The 22,090-nt window shown below is 42.8% G+C and overlaps 1 long non-coding RNA gene across 1 annotated transcript in view; it reads right to left on the bottom strand.

Moving 5' to 3' along the window:
* The window catches only part of LOC106488485 (uncharacterized), a 28,015-nt gene extending 6,242 nt beyond the window's left edge, over nt 1–21,773 (bottom strand). Inside the window, exons 1-2 of the long non-coding RNA XR_001293191.2 lie at nt 21,363–21,773; nt 16,686–16,775 (exon numbers count right to left, since the gene is read on the bottom strand). This is a non-coding gene — a long non-coding RNA (uncharacterized lncRNA). The remainder of the gene's footprint in view (nt 1–16,685; nt 16,776–21,362) is intronic.
* Between the last annotated feature and the right edge of the window lie 317 nt (nt 21,774–22,090).

Here is a 22,090-nt window from a genome sequence, read left to right as displayed (position 1 = left end):
AGACCATTGATTCAGAACGCCTCCCAAGGGCATACCCATGGAAAGGTTATCCTGCAGTTCCACGTGGATAAACATCCCTGTCATGGGGTTGCCATGCCATAAACATGTTTGCACAAGGGCACAGAACTGAATAGTACTCAGTAACTCCATTGCAGAAACACTATATAATTTTGCATATTTGGTATTCTTTACCCAGAAGTGCTCCAAGTCTGGGAAAACAGAACAGGATCAAAAAGTTTTTGCCTTAAAGGAAGAAAATCCCCCCTTGACACAACAGATAGTAAAAAAGAGTTTAGGAAGCCATAGTGCAAAGGTGCTACAGGGGCATGTTTCCCATCAGAAATATTCTTAAAAAGGGCCTCCTGTCTATTTAGCTTGTTGGAAGAGTCCTATCCCCAGGTAGGCACGATGTGGTAGGCAGCCCTGGTAAGTAATGAGTACCTGTGCTGGGATGTGCTGTGGCTCCTTTCTAGGGCACACACTGCTGTTTTTGCGGGAGTGACGGGCAGCATGTGTCCCCTGTACTGCCATGACCCTTCCTGCCCAGAGCCGCAGGAGAGCTGCAATGGCAGCTTGGCAGCCAGCAGCAACTGCAGCTTGCAAGGACCGGCTCCCACTCGTTCTGTGAACCAGTCCGAAGATGAAAAATGCTGCGTAAGCATTAGCCGTTATTGTTACTGGCAGGCCTGAGTGGGGACGTTTGCATGCAGTGCCTGTGGGGTTGGCTAACCACTAAACAGCGGGTAGCCTTTACTCTTAGAAGTACCAAGTAATATTCACCAACCATATTCCCACATACAAAAGAAACACTCATTTTAGCAACAAATTCTTCCAGTGACTAAGTGACCAGTGCTGCTGGCATTAAATAGCTGGCAGAATTTCTATCATAAACACTGCTATCAGGCCACTGTAACTCAGCTGTAAAACCTTGCTCCAGGCTGATATTTGGCAAACAAGACCCAGCATGATAATCCTTTTTTAAACGCATTATCCTATCTGAGTAATCTCCAGGCATGTAAATCAAGACATCTACAAAGGTGGACCTCTTGATTTCTCCAAGTCTCACTAACAGCTTTGCTGATTCTTCTCTGCTGATGATACTGGGCAAAAAGAGAAGTGACCACCTGGCCATCCTAAAGCGCTTACTCCAGGGCTTTCCTTTCTCCTCCAAGCACCATGAAGCATTCAAATAAAAATGCCAGTGGTTCAGATAAAAATGCCAGAGAGCCATGGGGCAGGGAACATGAGCTGCAGGCAGTGAGGAGACCCAGGAGAAAAGTCCATCTCCCGGGGGCACACACATACTGAGACACTGATTGCCTTTGTACATAGGTGGAGGACCAGCAGCAAATGGAAACCCACAGAGTACTTCATAGCCATATACACACCTGCTTCCAGATCTGCAGTGACCAACCCTTCCATAGAAACAAAAGAAAAACTGCACCTATTTATATCTCAACAGAGGAGATGTCTGCTGTTACTTCAAAATAAAAACAGCTTCTTGGTCATAATACCATAATCCTACACTGGCTACACAGTCCCCTTTTGTTTCAAAAGATTTCCTGTGAAATCTACCACATCTGACAAATGCTTTGGTGGAAAACATGCCATCCATCAGCCCTTCTGAACGGAGTTTTCCAGATCAGCTCAGAATATCCTCAGGACAAATATGTGGTTAAATGGAACAACGCTGGAAAACTTAGCACTAAGCAAATGGTAACAGCTCTTTATGTAGCCATGCTAAACTATTCAGGATTTATAGTCAGAAATACTTCTTTCATTGATTTCATTATTGAAAGTCTACTACAGCTAAGTTTTTTTTTTTTAAATGCTGAATCTCATTTCCAAATGCCCTGAGGGAGCAACAGCCACAACAATAAAATTAGAAACCCATTACTGAAAATAAAATTAGAATAACTAAGACCGACACTATACTGGGAAAATGCAGTGTTAAAATGTATGAGGTAAAACGTTTTCTAGCTAACCTAATGTTAAACTTCATTTTGTCCTTGGAATGGGCAAGGGCAGAAATTTGTGACAAGCTACCCCGTTATTGAACACAACTGTGTTTTGTGCAATTTACTTGTTAAATCAGGATATTTTCCCGGCATAGTTAAGGCCTAAGACCCTTAATAAGATATTTTTAAATTAATTTTTAATTCATAAGATTTTTTAAAATATTTTTAATTCTCCCTTCTCCCAGTACTTGGATTCAGGGAAGTGCAGAGAATATAGCTGGTTCACTTTTCAGTCCTATTTACACAGGAAATCTGGAGAGAAACCTCATAGGTAAAAGATTCTTTTGTAACAGTGGAGAAAACTCACAACTACTGGTTCAGTGGCAAATGGGGCAGAAGATGTCAGATACCCACCTATTGAGAGACAGACAGATGGATACTGCATAGATACTTTGGGGGGAAGTTTCCTAATGTAGGTAGGATAATGTTTCAGGGCATGAGCCTTACGCTCTGCATAAGGGTTAGGCTTCCATTATCACTCCCAGACAAGCACCTTCGTGAGACAGACATTCTTACAGTGCCTGTGTGCAGTGTACTTACAGGTAGAGCAGGCTGGAGAATGACAGTTCCTCTTGACTGTCATGTAGAAAGATGAAACCGTGTTTTTTTTCAGCAGCAGAAAAAGAAACTGCTTGATTTTTTTTCCCAAAAACAGAACTGTGTCATAATAACCAAAATGGAATAAGAGAGGCTGGGGCTTTGTTCCAGCACTTGCTTTCTTCTCACATCAGTAGTAACCGTAACTCCCCCCTTCCTCCACCTCTTCCAGCCTCAAATACATGGCTGTTATAAACTCTTTATAAGGATGTTGTCAAATGTATTCAGCAAACATTCTGACATTGGTGAAAAAGAATCATTTAAATGAAAAAAATATTGTGATGAAAATTTAGAAGATTGCTTCGCATTAGTGAACGACTAATTTTGAGTGAACAACTCATTTTTTATTCCTGGGTATTAGATTCAAGTTCAGTGCTTTTATAATAGAAATTTTTAAATAAAGGTTTGCTTTATATTACGTACTTGAGAGGTCTGTGGAATCAGACAAACACCGTCTTTTCGTAGTATTGGAATTTCTAAAGGTCTTGAAACCAGAAGATAGACCAAATATACATGGGTTTCACAAACTGCTCTCCAGCAAAAATCTACACATATGAGCTGAGTCCTTATCTCCACTTCAATCAAATGAGTTTATTGTTAAAGTTTTACAAAGCAACCCAGCAGCAAGGTGAAAGATGAAGAGATTATTGAATAGTAGATAAGAATATTTTTAGTCAGCTCAGATGTATTCATGTGTCTGAGAACACCCAAGGAAAAAAGGCGCTGGCTGAATTCCAGCAAAAGCAACCTGACTGTCAGGGTGCCGCGAGCCCCCAGGGCGGCTCCCCGGGGCTGGTACCAGCGGGGGCTCCCGGTGGAGCAGGGCCGGGCCTGGTCACCATGGCCTGTCCCCCCACCCCGAGGAAGCAGGGCCTGGGGGCAGCCGGGGCAGCCCCAGCCCCAGGCGGTGGTCAGGCACTACCGTGGGGCCGGGTCGGGCCAAGAACGGCCGGGCGGTTGCCCGCAGGTTGGAGTTGGGGTCGACAGGGCCCGGGGCCGGGCAGGGTTGGGGAGGCCCAGGGGAGTGGACAGGGACAGGGAGGGCTGGCGGTGCCCTTGGGCCCTGGCACTGACAGGCGGAGGTGCAGCGTGACTAAGAAAAAAGTTCTCTGTCTTTCTGCTCCTGGTTTTGATGAAGATAATATTTTTGCTTCCTTTTCATTCGTAGCTTTACAAGCCCAGCAATGTTGTCTTTAAATTTGTATCTGGTGGAGCCATAAACTCATTTCCAAGGTCGCTCCTTCCTATTGGGTTTCCTACAATGCTGTTAAATGCTGGAGCACCAAAGAATTGTTAACACTCTGGAAAAGACCTTCCCCAAGTGCAAAAGAAAAAAACTAGCAAATTGCCTGACTCCCATGCTGGTCTGTTCCTTACCCTGTATCCTTTCACTGAGCTGGGATCACTACTCAGTTATTATGGTCGAAGAGACAAAGATTTTTAAAAGATCTTTTCACTGCATGAGCAAGCCCACCCCCTGTTGTCTTTTCCTTGTGATGAAGATCACAGAGCAGTGAAATCTTTGATCTCACAACGGATCCTCAGAGCCTCGGAAGAAGTGGAAGTATAATTACAGCATTCACTTAAAATATAGAGAGACACTGACTGAAGCTGCATCTACTGAAATAAAGTAGCATTGAATAATGAAATAAAGTAGCATTGAATAATGAAAAGCCACTTGGATATTCAGAACTTCATTCATTAAAAATATCTCCAAAAGAAACTGGTTCATGTGTCCCCAGGAACATTTATACAAGAGTTGCCATGCTAAATCAGACTTGGCACTCAGTCTAGAATCATGTAGTCCATCCTCTTGCAACTCTGAGTAGAGAGTGGCCTTATCTCACCTCATGGATAGCTACAAGACTATACACAACAGTGGGGTGGAAAATCTTTTAAAAGACAGGCAAAACCAGGGAAAGCTTATCCAAGTGGTATCTCTCCAAGTGGTATCCGAGAAACACAGTCCATTATAGCACAAAGGTATGACTACCCAACAGATACGAATGGTGTGAAAAGACACTACGTATAAATTGCCTACTTTGGGTAGAGATAGCCATCAGCCTGCAGCACCATGCAGTTCAGTGCTGCTTCATTTATCCTGATGCTGTGACAGTAAATTTTTGTTGAGCTCCTTACTCCCCTAGTTATACCATTGTGGGCAGCCGAGTTACCAAGTTCAAAATTAGCTCAGATGTGTCTAAGCTATATCTTGGGCCCTGAAGAAGAAGATCAAATATGAATGGGCACTTGAGACTGCAGCAGAGACATAGGCCATTTTTATCCCCATCAGCACACATGTAGCTGTAAGCCTCTGAACATACCTGACAACTTAATTAGTTTAATAATGATGAAGCATGTTTTGAGGTGCCTTCTGGATTGGGATTTACCTCTGCAGTATTTTATAAAATGTAGTAGAACCTCAAAAAGCAGAAAATAATGGTTATTCAGTCTCTCTCCTCTCCACTTGGGATGCACTGGAATTAGGATGTTTTGGCATAAAACATCCTATGCATTATGTATTAAAAGCAATTGCTAGATGCTATCCTGAGGCCCAGCAAAGTCAGTTTTGGGACATATGGACAGGGTACCTGTCCCAAGGCCAGACAAGTCCAAGTGCCAGGTGACAGAAGTCAGGGTAAACACTGGCAACTGGTAGGGCGGAGACCTCCACGTCATCCTTCTGTGAGGACTTGGCCATGTTATGTTTTGCCATTGAAAGCACACATGGAGCAATGGGCAGGGTCCAGGTGGTTCCTGCCAGTAGCACAGCTTAATAAGAAAACAGTAGTAAATGAATGCTATGGAGTTGTAGTCTCCTGGTGATAATCCTTTTCAAAAGAAATCCACAGCAAGTAACTCTAAGAGAAGAAAAATACATAATAAGTAAGTCTTCACAGAAATCCTATCTGTACACATGCACACACACGTATATGCACACTTGGAGACCAGCAGTTTTATCCAAAAGAATCTCCCATAGGATCTGAATTCAAATCTTGCAGATCACAAGAGAGTGTAGGGACATGTGCATGCAGATCCCCTGCTTTTGCAGTTGTTTTGGTCCACCATCTGCATCTTCTCCTTCCCAGCTCCCTCAAAGTGAAGATTCAGGATGGCTGAAATACTGAAAATCTCCCTGCCTGCAAACTGCATCATTTGGAAATGGCTGCATTAACCGAACCTCCCCTCCTGCAATTGCACCATTTGGCATTTGAAGCTGCGTTCTCATTTCTGGGGAATAATGCACATGCCTCAACCCCCTTCTCAGATGTGTCATCCCACTACTATTCCTTTCTTCCTTAGGCTACATTTTGGTATTCTTTTAAGTCAGCAACTGTTGCCAGTAAAAGTCCCTGCTTTCTTCCGTTTCCCCATCTTCTCCCAGATCATCTGCTGTATTGTGCCATTATAAATATTTGTGTGGCTACATGGTGAACCAAATCAGGGAACTGATCCAGCCGAAAACAACCCTGGGGAAAAAAAATGGCAGTTTTTCAATATAGTTCCCCACAAGGTCAATGCTTGTGCTGCTATTGTGGAGAGGTTTCTGTAAGAACAGGGGTGAATGACTGAGAGAAGGAAGCAGGGACAGTCTGTTATTTAAGCAGCTCTGCTGGCCGTAATGTGTGCCACACTGGTGTTTGTTTTTACAAGAGTCTGTCCCCAGAAAGCACATAGAAACCCCTGTTCTTGGGAGTAAACAGGGTACAGAGCTACTGAGGGTTCCTAGGCCCTCCTGATCAGCTGCAGGAAAGATCTTTGCACAGGGATTTCTAACCCTTGCCTGGATTTGAGACCAAGACCTAAATCTTGAAGTCACTGTCCTTACTTCTGAAGAAGAGCTTTCTCTGATCAACAAGCTCAGGGATCCTTTGCAATCACTGCTAGCATATCAGAAGCAAACAGTAAACTTCCCCTTATCTCACTTTCTCCAGATCTGAAGACTGATGCAACAGAATCCTGCTTGGTTACCTATTCCACAGCTCTGTATTGTAATTTGGAGGGGAAAGTCTTGACACATTACCATTTGATTGGATTTTAATCAAAAAGCCTTTAGAAAACATCTCTCCTCCCCATTTAACAGATTCTGATAAACTAAACCTAGAACTAGATCCAGAAAGTCCTGACACTGATTCACTCAGCTTTGATTCTTTTTGTCTCATTTTCTACCTTTAAAATAAAGCAACAGTTCCCCTGCAGATATTTCTCAGGATAGATGTGATAATCTTCTTTGTGAGACACTTGAAAATTGGAATTAAATACAAATTCACTGCTGAATAAAGCTATACAGAATAATATCCTTCTCTTCCCTCCTCCACTTCGAAAAACAGAGTCAAGATTTACTGTTTTCTCCCCATTGGTTTGTGGTGTGAGACAGCAAGGATATGAAGCTGGCTGATCCCATGAGTGGGTCGACTGACTACAAAGAGAAATCGTCTCTTCTTTTATTGTTTCCAGCAACTGTACAATTAACTTCAATTGTGGCTATCTTAATGTATTCAGACTAAGGATACTGTCTAAGTGAACACTACAATTTCCTGAAGAGATTGCAAATCAGCAGTCTTCTCTTAAATCATATACTCTTCAGTAAATGTGAAACACAAAGACAGTATGTTATCATATGCTAGAAGACTTCCTTTATGCAGTGTTTCTATCATGGCAAGTTTTGGGCTAGAGCTCTGACACATATATTGATCACAGTATCACAGAATCACAGAATGGTTGATGTTGGAAGGGACCTCTGGAGATCATCAAGTCCAACCCCCCTGCTCAAGCAGGGTCACCTAGAGCACGTTGCACAGGATCGCGTCCAGGCGGGTTTTGAATATATCCAGAGAAGGAGACTCCACAACCTCTCCGGGCAACCTCTTCCAGTGCTCTGTCACCCTCACAGGGAAAAAGTTTTTTCTCATGTTCAGATGGAACTGCCTGTGTTTCAGTTTGTGCCCATTGCCTCTCGTCCTGTCGCTGGGCACCACCGAAAAGAGTCTGGCTCTATCCTCTTGACACCCTCCCTTCAGATACTTGTACACGTTGATAAGATCTCCTCTCAGCCTTCTCTTCTCCAGGCTAAACAGGCCCAGTTCTCTCAGCCTTTCCTCATAAGAGAGATGCTCCAGTCCCCTAATCATCTTTGTAGCCCTTCACTGGACTTGCTCCAGTAGTGCCACATCCCTCTTGTAGTGGGGAGCCCAGAACTGGATGCAGTACTCCAGATGTGGCCTCACCAGGGCTGAGTAGAGGGGGAGAATCACCTCCCTCGACCTGTTGGCAACACTCTTCCTGATGCACCTCAGGATACCATTGGCCTTCTTGGCCACAAGGGCACATTGCTGCCTCATGCTTAACTTGGCGTCCACCAGCACTCCCAGGTCCTTCTCCGCAGAGCTGCTTTCCAGCAGGTCAACCCCCAACCTGTACTGGTGCAGGGGGTTAGTCCTCCCCAGGTGCAGGACCCTGCACTTGCCTTTGTTGAACTTCATGAGGTTCCTCTCCGCCCACCTCTCCAGCCTCTCCAGGTCTCTCTGAATGGCAGCACAGCCCTCTGGTGTATCCGCCACTCCTCCCAGGTTTGTATCGTCGGCAAACTTGCTGAGGGTGCACTCTGCCCCTTCATCCAGGTCATTGATGAAGAAGTTGAACAAGACTGGACCCAGGACTGACCCCTGGGGGACACCGCTAGCTACAGGCCTCCAACTAGACTCTGCGCCGCTGATCACAACCCTCTGAGCTCTGCCATTCAGCCAGTTCTCAATCCACCTCACTGTCCACTCATCTAGCCCACACTTCCTGAGCTTGTCTATGAGGATGTTATGGGAGACAGTGTCAAAAGCCTTGCTGAAGTCTAGGTAGACAACATCCACTGCTCTCCCTTCATCTACCCAGCCAGACATTCCATCACAGAAGACTATCAGATTGATTAAGCATGACTTCCCCTTGGTGAAGCCATGCTGACTACTCCTGATCACCTTCTTGTCCTTCACATGCTTGGAGATGGCCTCCAGGATGAGCTGCTCCATCACCTTTCCAGGGATGCAGGCGAGGCTCACTGGCCTGTAGTTCCCTGGGTCCTCCTTCTTGCCCTTTTTGAAGACTGGGGTGACATTAGCTTTCTTCCAGTCTTCAGGCACCTCTCCTGTCCTCCATGACCTTTCAAAGATGATGGAGAGTGGCCTAGCAATAACATCCACCAGCTCCCTCAGCACTCGTGGGTGCATACTGTTGGGGCCCATGGATTTGTGGGTATCAAGTTTGCCTAAATGATCTCTAACCCGATCCTCTTCAACCAAGGGAAAGTCTTCCTTTCCCCAGACTTTCTCGCTTGCCTCCAGGGTCTGGGGTTCCTGAGGGCTGGCCTGAGCAGTAAAGACTGAAGCAGAGAAGGCATTCAGTAACTCTGCCTTCTCTGCATCCTTCGTCACCAGGGCACCCACCCCATTCAGCAAAGGGCCCACATTTTCCCTAGTCTTCCTCTTGCTACTGATGTATTTGAAGAAGCCCTTCTTGTTGTCCTTGACATCTCTCGCCAGATTTAATTCCAAACGGGCCTTAGCCTTCCTCGTCACATCTCTGCATACTCTGACAACGTTCCTATATTCCTCCCAAGTGGCCTGTCCCCCTTTCCACTTTCTGTATACTTCCTTCTTCTGGTTGAGTTTTGCCAGGAGCTCCTTGCTCATCCATGCAGGTCCCCTGTCCTCTTTGCTTGACTTCCTACTCATAGGGATGAATATGATGGACCTATTTAGCTTGAGGTGGTTTATCCGGTAAAGATCAGGGGAATTTATGCACAAAGATTACAGTAATGGACTGATAGCTCTCCTAATGTGAAGTGAATTTTGGAGAAAGCTGAGCAGGATTTGGCTATGTAACAAACAGGCAAATATTTTTAGACATTAAACTGTTTTTTTTCTCTAGGAACTCTAGAGAATATAAGATCTATCATTGAGCAGAGACTGCATATGACAGTCAGGGGCCTGTTTTTAACATATGCCTGTGAAAGCAGGCAGGAACAGCTGCCTTTGAATTTTTCTCCAATTCTTCAACTGCTGGCTCTCCAAATTTAATTTGGTCACTACTTCTGGCTGTAATGGTGTTGCTATTGGAGCTGTGATGGTCTCAGGACATAAGTGAGACAAGATCTGTGAGAAGTTCTATCTTTTATTAGATCAATGATATATTTGGAAAAAAAATTGACACATGTTCAGGCACAAAAGCCCATTGCTGGGTCACCAAAGAGTTGGTGTGCCTGGAAGCTTGTCTGGGCTTTTTCTAGCTATTGTTGTCTAATAAAAGATATGACATCTCCCTTCAACACACTTCTCTTTGATTTGATGCACAGCCTTCTCTCCCTGATAAAGACTGTTGTCTCTCTTTCCATTCTGACAGCACTGCCCATCTTGTCTGAACGTACAGTACGAAGTTTTCATACAGGCATTTCCACCTTTCTTCCCATTCTTCTCACCCTGCCCCACCATCTCCTTAAGGCCTCACTGAGCAGATCCCCTGGATCCGTCACCCTTCCAACACTGAAGCCCCCTTTGACAGACTCCCATCAGGCAGGTGGAGTTCCCTGAAACTTTGTCTTCTGCAGGGCAAAGCCATCAGAGATATTCCTGCCTAGCTAGAGCCACTCTTTCTGTACAGCCTGTCAGCTGTAGCATGGGGGTATGCTGCTAACCATACCACATCAGTGACTAGGAGTAAAAATAACCCTCCAAAATAAAGTCCATTTCAGCTTTGATCATTTCAGTGATAGGGTTTAATGCACTGCCTCACACACAGTTGCAGAGGCAGGGCTGAAGGGATGGTGTAGGGATGGAAATGAAAGGCTGAATGTGGGACAAAGGAGGAAAATAGTGGGTTGAGGCTGAGAACCGCTTGTCATGGCTGCATCCAGAGAAGAAAGCCACTGGGTCAGGACATAGCTTTCTGCAGCAGTAAGGAAGCAGCCAGCACACAACAGGCAATATTTTTCACTGCAGTACATAATAACATGGCACTTTGTAAGCTTTGTCCACAGCTGCTGTGTAGAAAACATGGGAACATTTTGCAATATTTTTATAGTTATAGTGTCACGGTGTTCCCAAATTCTTGTGTGAGTGGTCAAAAGGGACAAGAACAGGTTAGGACCCTGTTAAGTGAGTGGAAAGAAAAGGCAAGGGAAGGGAAATTCTCAAGTATTTTATCTCTATGGGCCATCAAGACATGAATGGGGTGATACATATGCAGTTGTGCACAGCTTGGCAGCACAAGGAGAACCCATCAGACAGTATGTTTCTGCAATTGGCGCAACGATCTAAGAAAGCCCCTGAAAGAAGACTACTGAGTTGAGAAGGAAGGATGTCTAGCATTGTCCTGCTGAACACTGGATCTCCCCATATTCAAACATGGCTAAGGGTTGTGGTAACAACTGGGAATGCCCTAATGGGACAGCTGGTGAAAAATATTGCCTCAGCTTTCTGCCTAGTCCATCTTACTGTATGGATATCTAAGCTGCTGATGAATCAACATGAATCAGCCCTGTTCAGACCACAGACTATAAGCATGATGCAAACTGAGGTGATTCAGGAGATGATTCAGAGGCACCTTGCACATCCAGGGCAAAGCACATCGCTGGGAACAGCAAGCTGTCAGTCATCCCCAAATAAAGCCACAAAATCTGGACAATAAGCCCAATGGCTTTTGCCCTCTCTGGTTCAAATAACGAACACATATCATGCCAACCTGTAATTTGCAATCGCTGACTTCCCTTAAAAGAGCAAATCCTCCTTCAGGATTGGTCTCAGTCTCCCCAGTGAGGTTACTGATGATAAGCAAAGGTGCTGTGACTACAGCCCGGCTCACAGGGCTCAAAGGAAACAGTGGATTGTTGTTACGTAGAGTCTCCTCTGAGGACTGGCCAAAGGGTAGCTAGGAAAATGAGTAAGGAGATGGATCATTAGCAAGAACTGCTTGACAGGATGTAAGCAGAAAACTAACAGGGGGCAGACAAAAGATACCTGCTTTGCCTCAGGTCTCCTAGAATTCACTGATCATATTATTTGTGTAAATAATGTTTACAAATAGCAAACCTCTATTTTAAGTAAATCAAGAGCCATTCATTGGGACGGGCCATGCTGAGACTTTAAAAACACCTTGGAGCAAGGGTTGCTTTATGAACTTCACCATGGCTGGACATCTGGCAGCAGAGCCACTTAAGAGCACATATAACACAGCAAAATAATAAAGGGCACATTATATTTCAGTGGCATCAGTTTCCCAGCCCAGTTTCCCACATGGTGATATGAACAGCCATGTTGATAAGGAGAAGGGGGCCATCTGGCGTGAGACCTTGGCTGGGATTAGGTCTGCCACCAGGGAATTCCCCTTCAGACTATGTCCTGAAGTTGCCCAAGGAGGTTCTGTCCCTCCACTATACTTCTCCAAAGCACAGTTCCTCCAAAATATCCATTACATGCTGCAGATAGTAATCTGCTGTCGGCTTTTAAGTAATGCAACTTACATGCCTCTCCCTAGGCCCATGAGCAGTGCTTGCTGGCATGCAAGAAATGTAGGCTGAGCTGCCACAAGAAATTTTGGGCACATCCCTCCCCAGATCCTCCAACTGTGGTGCTTCTTCCTGCCATTCATGCTCCTGTCAGCTGCCACCAGGGATCTCCAGGCCCTGTGTCTGGGTAGCAACAGCTACTGGCATTCCCTTACATGTCCCTGAACATATGCTCCCCAAGCTGCAACACCCTTCAGGAGGCCTCTGTGTGGCTGACGCCCCTCTTGCCCTGGCTTTGCTATGGCGCTGTGTGCCTCTATGACTCTGTCTGTCCTCACCACAAACTCCCCTCTTCAGTATGGATCAGAGCTAAACATGCTCATATTAGTTTGGCTGTAAGGGGATGAGGCTCTCACATCCCCACGTCAAACCTTGACAGAAGTTAGGCCTACAGTAAACCAGGAGTGAGGTTTACCTCACCAAAATTTTAGACATCTTTAATGTAAACATGTAAAACTGAGCTAGTTGTCTAGACAACCTTTTTAGTGTAGTGGAGAGAATCAGGCACTTTTGGAGTACAACTCATCTGACAATTTGTACGTCTAACTTAGAATGGGATGACTCATGCCTTATGAAGTACTTATTTCTCTCCATTGAATCTATCAATGAATCCTCCTCTAGATGTCAAACAAAAGGAGCTGTATTTGCCTGCACCATTTCTTACAAATACTCGCTTGGATATATTTATATCAGCTTGGAATTGATTTATTCCAGTTTCCTTTGCATATTTATATTAATTGAAATTGATTCTGATTTAAACCAGGTCCTCCACATTCTTATAAATATTTTCATGCCTGTTAAAAAGAAATAATTTTTCAGAAAAGCAAAACTGTGCAGACTTCTGAACAAGTTATACAGCACCTTGAGCGCTTCTCACACTACTCCTCTTTGGCCTTGGATCTCCTTGTTCAGTATGCTGTGGTCTTGTTGAATATTATCCCATTGGAAAGGACCAGAGCTAAAATATCCATGGGTAAGACCTCAGACTGGTGGGAACACTGGGCTTCAGCACTTTTTTTGATAGCTGCAGTAATGCAGCTAGAGCAAGAGCTGCACTGTCTTTCACTCCCTGCACCTGACTCATGAAGCCAGATATCTGAAGATTAACATCACTTTGTGTACCAGTATCACAGCAGGGAAGAAGGAAACTGAGGTATATATTTGACATAGTTATGCAATCTATTACCACACACAGTGGGCCTGATCCTGAGAGACAAGAGATGGCTTTCAGGGATAGTCCTGCACCTCTGCAGGCACTGCCTGCTTTGCCACTGGCTATGGAAGAACAGGAACAGTAGCATGGCTATCACAGAGTTTGACAGAGGTGAAGGTAAAGAGTTGTCTAGAGTTTCTACCTAGAAAGGTTCAGGTTGGAAGAGACCTCTGGAGACACCTAGTCCAATCCCATGCTCAAAGCATCAGCAGCACTGTATCAAGTCACTTGATCAGGTTTCCCTCGCTCTTAGAGCACTTTCTTGGGACTGAGGCTATGACCAGACATTTTGCAGTCTTGATGCTTTTGCCAGCTGAAGCCATTCCTACTTCACCACCAGTCCCGGCCTTTGCAGTCCCCTCCCAGCATTTATGTACTCTCATGAGGAAGTGATGCAGCTGAAATATAACCTGGGCCTCCAATATAGTAATTGGTTTTTTTTAGCTGGAACAGTTCCCCACTGTTCATTCTTTATTTATTCTGCAGACTTACTCACAACTGTGCTAGCATGGTGGAGAGAGAGCTGAACAAAAACAAGCAACCAAGAGGAGGGAAGGAAAGGAGGAGGAGGAGGAAAGAGGGGAGGAGGAAAATGTCTGCTTGTGCCAAAGTGCTGATTAATTAATTGTGCGCCAAGCCCAGCCCTCAGAAGATTCAATGCTCCTTCACAGCTACAACTTCCTCTTCTGTGCAAGGATGAGATGACTGACTTTATAAAGTTTGTAGATAAAATTGAAAGGCACAAAAAGTATGGCTTATTGTCTATTTTCACACCCACTGAATTCAATCAGAAAATTCCACCAAATGTATCGGAGTCAGGTGAATCTGCACATCTGTTAGAAAGGAGAACCTAGACTGAACAAAGCATAAGAGAACAGAATTTTCCAGCTGAAATAACCAGACTGGCTGAGCTACAGAACTCATGGTGTCTCCACTCAACATTTTGTGAAAAGGCACTTTCTTCATCATTATATCAAGCCCAAACAAAGCTGTAATGAACCCACCTACCTTGGATCCAGCTTTCCTGTTTTCACAGTATCTCCATATTTGTCAGAAAGATTCAAAATATTATTCAGAATAACTGACATGGAGAGCTACCTCTGATCAAATTTAATCTGAGCAAATTCCATAGCAGTACTAGATTGCTGCTGATGTGCTGAAAAATCAGGCAACTGAGCTTTATTAGTGCTACTGCCATCACACAAAAAAGGTCAGATTCATCCCATCTAGCAATAGGCATTTAATGCAGACATCTTAATTAGAAGCCAAATCATACTAGTCTCTCTGTGTGGTCCATGAAGAGTGATAAGCACCTTGTGAAGATAATTCATCCAGACATCTAGCTTATCATTTCTGTATGAGCCCAATAGAGATCAAGGCTGCCCTGTGAGGACTGCTCAGATGCTCATGCTCATGCTCATCCCAGACCAGTGAGAAGCCACATGCATTGCTCTGTCATTTTGGAGTCAAATCTCAGTCTCTCAATTCTACTGGCCAGAGTTCAAAACACAATTTGAAAGCTGAATATAGATTGAACCAAAACTTGAGGTGTCAGAGACTGTTTATTAAAATCAACCCAATACTGAAGCTTGAATATATATTTAAAACTACATGATTGACCACTGATCAGGCCAGATTTAAGGATAATACTCCTAAATAGAGTACAACATTCCCATATAGACTCAGCAGAAGTTGAGGTCTCTAATTAGTCCTGACTCTCATCGTAACCCTAACTTAAAATTAAATGTATGCCTAGAATCCAGTCCTACCAAATGTGGAAGAAGGAATAAAATTCTGGCTCCTAATGGTCAAAATCCCTAGCATATTCCAGCAGTTCCATATAAGTAGTACAGAAAAGCAGCATTAACAGCAAGGAGTGGCATTAACCAAAATCCTGTGCCAAACCTTTGGTCTCAGCCTAAAGCTATATCACTGTTTACAGGTTCAAACTTATGGGTGGTTAGAAGAGCCACAGCCCACAGATCAAAGATGTCTAGATACGTAATAGACACGTTATACACATGTTGTAGACTGACTTAAATAAATAAAACTCTGTCCTGACAGTACTTGTCACAGTTAATATCATGAATGTAGTTGCATTTCCTCTATATAAATATAACACAGGATTTAAAAATTAGTATGTTCTCTTCCTCCAAGTTATAAGAGTAACTTAGTTTTCTAGAATTGATTCCATGGACAAGACCTGTATGATTAAGAAAAGTGAAAATATCCCAATTCTACTTCACTGCTAAATCCCATCTCACAAATTATTGCCTTTTTCAGAAAGTTAGACTCTCCCTGCTAATTATAAATTATTCTTCCCCAGTTAGGTAACGGAAATAAAAACAAATGACTTAAGTAACTAATTACAGCTAAATAGCACAGCTTGTATTGTGGATACCATACTGTAAACATACTTACAGAATATGGAAAGTGAAGTCTGTTTGAATGTCCTCCACAAGTGGAATAAGCTATACTCACTGAGTGAAATATGGCCTACAAAAAATTCATTTGGGGCTAATATGAAATGTAATTAACATGTCATACTCAGGAACTTTCAGCTCCAACGTGTTCCTTTATTTTCAAGGCCTCACATGAGCTGGGGTTTGCCTTTGTATTACACTACTAAAAGATTTTACAAGTGGGTAATTAAAGAGATATCAGTAAGACCTGAGAGTAGAATACTTCTATGACTGACTTATTCTAAATGCACGCAAACTGAAAGACCAGACTGAAAGCTGATAACTGTACTTCTAAACATGTCACTGAGTATCATATACAGTCTGCACATCGACTTTTATGTGTATTACATGATTATTATGTAGAAACAATTAATCTTTGGTGCATGCCAGTTTGAGACTTTTAAAAGGCTTGAGACATTTTCATTTTACCAATGCTGACTACAAAGAAAACTTTAACAAAAACTCCAGTTAGAAGAACTCACACATATGAATAAGCTGAACAAGGTTTTAACACTTTGAAATCCAAGTACTAGCACACTTAGCTTAGAAACTAGAAGATCCTGGCAGCTAAGCGAAAACACAGAGGATTGTGGATGCTCACTATCCAGGTTACAAGGCAACTTCTATTTTGCTCCCTAGCTGTCAGATTATTTGTAATAGCTCCATGGATACAAGGACAGGAGTAAGATACAAAACCTCTGCCCTTTGTAGATGAGTATTAAAGCACTCCCATATGTTCATAAGTGCCAGTACAGTCAGTGTATAAGAGCTGGAATAAAGAGGAGAAAGAAAGGTTAATTGCAGCAGTCTCAGAAGGAGGAAGGGCCAGTTGTCCAGGCACTCACCTCTGGTTTGTGATGTGTGGCTCCAGCTCCTTGCTATGCCTCAGCGACACTGTGAGACTTGCTGATTCTCTCTGTGTCTGAGCTTCCCTCCTGTAAAATGGCAATAGTAGACCACCATTACTCCACAGACGCAGCATGCAGAAGTCAAGCTGTAGAGAAAGAGGGGCCAAGATACTGAGGGTATAGCTAGATGTCACAGCTGAGAGGATTTAACAGCTCATTGCCTTAGAAAGCAATAGTCCCGCTCCTCCACTTTCCTTCTCCCTGCTCTTCTTTGCCTGTATCCCTGCTCCTATCCACATGGCCTCAACTGCTCTCTTGTGTTACTTCTGATGCTCTGACTGTACAATAAAGCCAATTCAACTTGCTAAGGAGCAAACAGCTACTCTTTGTTCTAGTTTTAGAGTTAGGTTAGCGTTGCATTAGCAAGTTTTGTCAGGTCACTGCACAGTCAGACAAGACTAGAGAAAGTGCAGAGGACAGCCAAAACTACGCAGCTAGAAGAAGAAGAAAAAGAGCAGGTAGATGGCAGGATTTCCCCTCTTTAGCATCAATAATTCATTGGACTGGAGCTACAGCATGTAATTGCCCTTGACTGATGGTAGTCACCTTAGGTAGCAGCATGCACCGATACAGAGAAATGTGGCTGCTCAACTCCAGGAGTGGTGACCAAGACCTAATCCAGCACAAGATGTGGAGCTCCAAGAGGGCTGATTGACAGAGAGTCCACAAGCAGTATAATGCACCTGGAGCCTGACATTACATTTTTAAGGAGGAGTCTGACACTGAAGCAGCCCAATGATATAGCCAGGGAGGTTTATTGCCAGCTAGGGAGAATACACCCTCTCTTTCCCATAACACAGAAGTTGAACTCTTGGTTTTGATTGACTGCACAAGGCTACCCCACCAGAGTTAATATTATTATTCAGTTTTCTTGCAAATAGTACTGTTTTCCTAATCCTAATTTTTGCTCTCATAACAGGTTTCAAGGAGAGTCTGTGCATTTTAGTAAGAGGGTAGCAGGTGGCTATCCTTAGTAAGATTAAGCTTTGGGTCTGTGCAGCAAAACACAGAATACCAGAGCAATAGCACACATTGCACTTACATCTTATTGCTGTGAAAGTTAAGGTTGCCACCATTTGAGCTACAAAGGCTTTCTAGGTCTAAAGCACATCATGAACCTTGCTGTGGCAGAATGATGATATAATCCTGATCACTGCTGACTCCATCCATAAGAGAGCACTGATGTGCATCTACAACAAATACATCCAGCATCCACCTGACCCTTGGGATGGTACCTGGATTAGCACTGTTAAAGCATGCCTACTTCTGCAGACAACAGCAGAGATGGGTGTGAGGCTGTTGGCATTACCCCAGGCACCTTCCACTCCCCAGCCTGAATGACTAACCGTCATTTAAAGCAGGAACAACCATCAGCACGCATACAGAGCAGAACTGGTGCTCACAACTCTAGCTCTGTGGCTAGGTGCCCTAATTGTTCTGCCATCAGGCCCCTAGGGACTCAAATATATTACATTATTAACAGCTGGCTATAGTTGTTGGAAGCCATGAATGAGGTTTATTAAACAGATAAATGCACCACCTTGAAGAAGAATGTATACTTTACCTTTCACAGTAGCTTTACTGCAGCAGTTATCCCCAACTGTGGTGGCGAATTACCTTACGTGAAGACGACAATCAGATAATAAAATCTGCGAGTATTCCTACCCAGTGTGATTAGCAGAAGAAGGGAATTGAAATTGTTCACATCTCCTATACACACTTTTTCAGATTCTTAAAGAAAATGATGATTACATTTTGCTTTCTCATTTTAAAAAGATAAATAAGAATATTGTCTATTAAGCTTCAAGAGTAGCTCAACCAGCCTTTCATTCTCAGTAGAATTCCAAAATATCAGTATTCAAAGGGCAGAGAGCATGCCTAGCAATATGTGCTGCAAAGCTCCCAGTACACTAGAGGCGCAATGAATAAATGATCATAACAATAAAGCTGTCTTGTACACAGATAACAGCTTGCCTTGATGTTTAAATTTAGTAAGCACTATTTCCTACTGTAAATCAGTTTTGGTTCTCCTATGACAAGGCTAAATAATGAAGTGCTGCTCTGGTGATCATAAGGTAGCAGTGCAAGGAATGGAACGTGAAAAATAGGTAAGGACAGTTCAGGAGAATGAAAGGAATGAAAAGATACCCTTGGGAAAAAAACAGAAATTAAGTGTTTCCATGATCTTTCATAGAGGACTTTATTAGTTTTTTTAAAATTTATATAGGATGGACAATGGGCATCATCCAATTGTAGGCATTTCCTTACGCAAGCAAGTCTCTTGATATCCAGTGGAGAGGGAGAGGTTCCTTCACCCAGGACACCAGGACTCTCTTAACTCAAGTGTCCTGAATCACCTCAGGGTCTCTCTTTCTGCTACCTGTAGAAGAAGCCTAGACAGCCTAGCTGGCGATTTTAGTGACTTAGGCCATAGTATTTTCAACAGCTAGATTGGCTAAGACCGTCATGAATGCACATCTCAAGTACCTAATGCTGGGAAATGTGACTTCCTTCCCCCGGTCCCCCATATGATACTGCATTAGTCTGAAAGTCTTTTTATTATTCATCCATTACTTCTCAATGAAAGGTTTTGAAATTAGCTCTCTTTTTTTTCTTTTTGTTTTTTTGATTACTGTTTTTTGAAAACTGATGTGACTGACAATACCTAATGCAGAAAACTTCCTAATAATATAAGGGACAGGATAAAGTAGGTCTTTAAAGGATATTCACATTTTTCCTTGACTTAGCAGCCTACACGATGTTAGCATTTCACCACCCTCCATCATTGTTGTTTTATCTATCACATTGCAAAATCTTGGTGCAGACAGGACAAGCTAAACTTTTATTCTATTGTAACTGGTTGGTTAGAATGTCCCAGGCTTCCTGATCTACTGGGGCTGAATATAGAGCTGCAACCCGGTCTTTCTCAGCACATTACAAATATCACCATCTAAAACCCAGAAGTGGGTTCTGCTAACCTTTGGAAGTATATGGAACTAATTACTTAGAATAATACCCAGCTTTGTAGCTCAAATTATCATGCACAGATAGCTAAAGAAACAAAATGTGCTGCCACGAGATAAATGCAGCTGAAGAGAAAAAAGAAGAAAACTGGAGAGGTCTAGATGGCCAGGGTAGACAGCACCTTGCATAGGAAGAATAAAAGTGCAGCTTCCCTCCTTCCCCTCCTGTTTTGCAGCTGGGTTAGGTTACTCTTCACTCAATATAGATTTACTTCCTAGAGTTCTGTACTGCTCCTTGCTGGTGGGAAAACCAAACTCCAACAAAACAAAACAGATGCCCAGGCATCCATGTAGTGCTGTTAAGGGTTGCTCTGCTCTTTAGAGTAAGGACAGATGGCAACACAGGATTTCTGAGAAACACAAGCCTTTAGATTCCTTTCTGAGCACTGCTCAGTTCAGCTGTTTGGTTCCTTCCTCTCCAGATCAGCTAAATATTCTAGATGTCACCTTTTGCCAGATGACACTTAGAGCTAGATAGCTTTACTCTTGTCCCTTTCACTTTTCATATTCATTTCCTTAAGGTTCACAGCAATTTGCACTGATTATCCATAACAATGCATTCTGAAAAACGCTTTATTTTTATTTGCTCTGACCTATTCTGCTAATTCCTATTCTGCTAATAATTGCTCCAAGGAACAATATTCAGCCGAATAGATTTCATACAGTATGTAGCCTGCAGAAGCTGCTGTGTAATGTTGTCAAAGAGACAGTATGTGTTTCACTGCAGCTAAGACTTTTAGGCATAATCTTAGGTAACTAAAACATGGGTTTTCATTACCAGCTTTCCAGCTGGCTATCGCTACTGCAAAAGAGACTAATTTCTTTTTTAGGTTTCCAACCAATATCAGCTTGATAAATACTTTATCTGCTATCTCATACAAATATAATTGGTTTATTTCTCTATTTTAGATTTTCCTTTCTATTTTATCTACTTTCTGGAATATTTTTCTTTCTCTTTCTTCAAGGACAACATATTTTATGTGCTTTTAAATGGAATAACAAATGTGTCGCACTATTAGGAATTCTTCTTCTTAATTCTGTACTTTCAATAATGTGTCTAGATATAAAAAATAAGAAGCCTGAAAGCCTGAAAAAACACACTGGCACTGAATTGAAACTGCAGTAGAAAGCTTCTTAAAATGCTTTTCAAACATTGTTTTAAGCTGGAAGCATGACTACAATGTTTTTCTTGGCATAGCTTGTTGCCCCTGAAATACACAGACCACTATTCCTGATATGCTCTTGTTTTCCTTGTATTTTTTTAATAGGATATGTCCCCTGGGAATGCATAGTGAGTTCCTTTTCACAGGGCGGCTCTGTCATCTAACTGTGGCATCTCTCCTCTGCCAAGTTTATGATGTATATTTTTGCAAAGTGAGGTTCAGAGATTTTCACAGGCATAAGCAAGTGTCACAGACTTTGATGCCAGATGTAACATTTAGTGACAGCCCCAGAAAATATTAAAAATCAAGAGTTTTGTTCCAGGAAAGCAGGGTAAACCAGTTTTAGGGCTGTTCAGATAATGTAAAAACCCGCTTGAAACAGCCTCACGGAATTCAAGCCAAGTTTCAACTGGCCTTTTCATACTTACCTCTCCAATATGAGCTGTTCAGAAATATTCCAAGAGCTAACATTCTGTTCAAACAAAATTCTGAAAAAAGCAGTTTCACCATTTTAGTCAAAATTGCTTGACAGGAGCTATAGGAACTTGGGGAGGAGAAAAGAATGGAGGGGGAATAAAGTAATTTATAAAGATGACAGCTTCTGATCAGAAGACAAAACAACATAATGTGACTTATAAAATTCAACTTCAAAATGCTGTCCTGTAAGTGTTCCAGTCTCACGATCTTTAAGCCAGAATTAGGATTTTTTGGAGGGGCAAACTGCTAACTTTACAATGATTGGGCTGACTGTACTGAAAAAATCTTCTCCCTTACAAATGGTGAGCAGTTCATGCAATCCATTGGTCAAATATAGCTGTGAAGATTACTTCAAGGTTCTCTAAAACTGAAATGCATTCATGGGTAATTGCCAAAAGAAGAAAAACGAGCTATGTAGGTTGTTTGGAACAAACAGTTACATTAGTCCTCCTGGATCCTTCTCGTTGCTGATACAGCTTAGTGGATAAAAGTTTTCTATTGACTCAAAATTTTTCAAAATAAAATCAGTCTGCACTGGCAGAAAATAAAAACCTTGTCACAAAAGCTCCAGAATATTCAGTGAATGTGGCAGTCACACCATTCAGCCAACTTGTTGACAGCTCAGGTTCGAACTTTCTTTTGACACCCTTCTCTTATTCCACGGTACTTCTGGATCTCC

This window comes from Apteryx mantelli, chromosome 1 (genome assembly GCF_036417845.1).
Source record: "Apteryx mantelli isolate bAptMan1 chromosome 1, bAptMan1.hap1, whole genome shotgun sequence".
Classification (NCBI taxonomy): domain Eukaryota; kingdom Metazoa; phylum Chordata; class Aves; order Apterygiformes; family Apterygidae; genus Apteryx; species Apteryx mantelli.
Note: the sequence above shows the minus strand (reverse complement) of the source record. Positions and strands in the feature narration are given on the sequence as shown.